The sequence below is a fragment of the Octodon degus genome, unplaced genomic scaffold (assembly GCF_000260255.1).
Source record: "Octodon degus isolate 3935 unplaced genomic scaffold, OctDeg1.0 scaffold00043, whole genome shotgun sequence".
Taxonomy (NCBI): Eukaryota; Metazoa; Chordata; class Mammalia; order Rodentia; family Octodontidae; genus Octodon; species Octodon degus.
In genome coordinates, this window is record NW_004524619.1 from 2,643,304 (window position 1) to 2,647,111 (window position 3,808).

General features: G+C 32.7%; 1 protein-coding gene across 1 annotated transcript in view; it reads left to right on the forward strand.

The window, feature by feature from the left end:
• LOC101561793 (TBC1 domain family member 5) overlaps positions 1–3,808 on the forward strand; it is a 422,866-nt gene that overhangs the window by 341,535 nt on the left and 77,523 nt on the right. The gene's annotated exons all lie outside the window — the stretch shown is intronic.

Sequence of the window (3,808 nt, forward strand, 5' to 3'; positions counted from 1 at the left end):
TAGTAAATTTCCTGCTGCAGTAGAATACACTGCTGAGCAGGGCTAAGAGACCTTAAAATGCAATTCATGGATGAATTAAATACTGTTAGTATACTATTTGGGCTCTTCAGCATAAAAGCTGTTTCTCAGTAATTATTGAAAGGTTTTACTAGTTAACAATATATATTTTATCTTACATTTTGTTAGTCTCCTTATACTGTAACTTGAATTTTGACAAGTAAATGTTTATCAGTTTAGTTCTTTATAACATAAATCAGGAAGAAAAAAGATTAATGTGTTCGTAGCAATATATGAAAACTCATATAGTGAATGAAAATAGTATAAGAACTTGATCATTTTAGGGAAAAGTGCTGGTTCAGCTTTGGCATATCTAAGAATTAAGGCTGGTAATTTAGATGACTGACTAAATACTTCAGTTGGAGTATAGTATCTTTGGATCAGTTAGTTCTAAAAATGTATAACAACACTATAAAATATATGCAAGAAATCCTACTCACTTGGAACCTTATTATGTTGCCTCCTTTTGTATATTAAATATAAAGGTTATGCTTATGTTTTTGTGTATATATTCTATTCTCTTAACTGGAACTGTGTCATTTGTTTCTTCAGATTCCAGTAGGCTTAACATTTAGAGAAGGGCCTTTTACATAGAAGGCATTTAATAAGGATGTAATAGATGAGGAAGTTGTAAAAGTTTGTTTATGTATTTGAGAAATGAGATAGTAATTGGAACACTTGACATCTTTATTTTATAACAATTGGGGCCTGTATAAATAATGAATCCTTTGTGTCACCGATACTATGCAAAACTTATATTCCTAATGTGTTCTAGATGGATATTATCAGAGCAGTAAAACTCATCTACTACCATGGTATTTTCACTGTACCCAGCCTGTCTTAAAAACATTGCAGTTCTCCAGATCTTTCCTCTAGTCCTCCAGTATGAAACAAAGCCTGAAGTTCGACATGTTAAATAATAGGCAGAATCCTACAGCTGAACATGTCATAGCTGATCACAAAAACAACCAAAAAGTGAATATAAAAAGATAGTTAAATAAATATTCATGATTTGGTACATAGCTGAGGAATGTTAATATATGTTCCTGCATTTGAAATCTATAGTGGTAATGTGCTTATTAAATATAAATACAAAAAGACAAAAGGAAAATATATTTGAAAGGAAGTATTCTTAAAATTTATGTATGCATTTTTTAAAATTAGTTTATTTACAGCTACATTTTAGCTAATTATAAGAATGGACACAACATAATGTTAATGTTTTAATATAAAGACAGCATTAGCTTGTAGTTTGTTTTGTCCTTGAATAGTTTTCAGATTTAAATATCTTAGTATTGATGTATTTTTGAAAATGAACTCTTAATGCCCCTTTTAACATAAATATTAATGTTAACAATATTTTTAATGAATGCTAGTCACTGTTGTAATGTTAGCATATTAATTAATAATTATAATTAAAAGCCAAGATAAAAAGCTCAAATAGTACTATATGTAAAAGTAAGCTTTCAATAGTTGACAGTGCAGTACTGCTATTAAATAATATTATAATGTTTAAGGTATGAAATGAACGTTCTTAAATTTAGTAGGCAGGCAGTCTTATAATTAGCTTACTTGTGAATTTTTTTTTTTTTTTTTACATTCTTCCCAGTGGTTATTTGCTGTACAAGCTATGGACATGACACCCTATTACAAACACCATTAGAACAAATCCCCCTATTCATTAAGAGAATGTAACTATATATCCACCCTATTACAAATACCATTAGAACAAATCCCCCTATTCATTAAGAGAATGTAACTATATATCTACCCTAACCACCTGGAATACACAGATAGAAAATGGACATCCTTCCACATCCACCTCTTTGTTTAGTTCCATTATTTGAATATTATAGGTATGTTAACTCAGCAAAACATTCCAAAAAACTCGAGTAGTCCATAATAGTATTGGGTCATCCACTTCACTGGCAATGTCAGAAATTGTTGACCCGAGTACCCTACAGCTCAACACAACAGCATGAAGTGGATACCACTTGAAGATATACTCATAAGTGAAATATACCAGATACACATGTGTAAATATCATATAGTTTCCCAGATATAAGAACTCAAAAGAAGAAATACAAATAGAAAGGTATAATACAAGTAAAAGGAAAGCAAGAACTCGAGGACTAATTAAGAGAGGGAAAGGAGAAGAGCTAGGAAACATGACAATGACAAGCCATACAGTTATATGTAGAAGATGGGCAAGGCAATGATCCTGAGAATCTTCAGAAGATTTTTGAATCTAGCAGTTAGTTGGAAAGATTCTCACCCTGACTAACTATATATACTGACACCTATGAACTAAGCAACTGCACTGAAGATGGCAATTTGTAATAGTAGGTTCATGCTTGGAGTGCCTGTCATTCTGGTCTTCTGAATACGGGCTGCTTGTCATGACATGCCAGTTGCTGCTGTGCTGTCTCTCGGGTAGATGATTATTCAAAAAGAAGGGGGTGGTGAATGAAGGCAGGAGACAGGAAAAGGAATGTTGTGAGACTGTCCTGCTTCAAGGTTGTATATGCTTAGTTTTTTGGACTTACGTGTAAACATAAGACTTACATAGTTGTTTATGCCTATTTTAAAAAATATATTCTAATTTTTAAATGTTTTTTCATCATATTCTGTAGGAATTTAAAGTTCAACATATCAATACTTGATGAAAAATACCTGTTCCATGTTATGCCTAAGATTTTTGATGTTCAGACAGACAGTGAAGTTAAGCTTAACAGCCTAGGTTATATGGTAATAACAGTAAGCTTCTCTTCTGAAGGGTTAACAACCTAAATTTGCAGACCAAAATTAGAGAAAAAGGAGGGCCACAAGGAAAGCCAACATTTTGGCCCTAGCCTTCCAAGGTCAGTTAAGACTCAGGACATATGAGAACTTGTACTGTAATGTCATGTAACTCAGTAGTGTCCCAAATTTTCTGGTCAAGGAGATTATGGGGCCAAAGAGGAAAGTGATTGATGATGTAGAGTGTGCCTAAGGAGAGTCACATGGAGAGAAAACATTCTCTCAGGCTTTCACAGAGAGCACATTGGCCAAGCAATGGCCATGACTCGTCCACATGGCTGACACTAACAAAGGATCTACAATCTGAAGTATAGGATCTCGAGATGAATCCTAAAGGGATTTCACTGACCTTGTCAGACCCAAAAGCTACAAATCTTGTTGCATAGGTCTTGCTTTATCTTTGTCTTGGCCATCCAGCAGAAAAGTATAAAAATGAAGTATAGGAAGTAGTTGTGAATTTGACAGAGGTTAAATGTAGAATCGATAAAAACAGCTCTAGGGTATATTTTCATGTTAAGATTAACTGAAGAAAAACTATGAATTATTGTAGAACCACATTAAAGTGACAACAGAATTGTCAGTAAAATTTACTTTTGATCATGAAAGTTGTTTCTCTGTTGTCATTGTGTCACTGTTAAACTAACTAGAAATAGATTATCAGAAAAATGAGCTTCTTCCAGCCCTCAGACATTCATACGTTCTTTGGTGTAGCATTTCTGACTTTGTTTTATTTAAACTGTTTCAGAAATCAAACTTTTTTATATTCAAAATTTCAGATCTTATATTTTGTACTAGCATACTAAGTTGTGTCTATTTGAGTCCAGGATGAATACTGTTGGCTTTACTCTGTCATCTATAACATGACACTGTAATCTCTAAGCTGTCTCCTTTCCACATCTTTTAAAAGACTTTTACCAATCTTTTGTGTTAAATAAAGCCTTTATTTTATTTT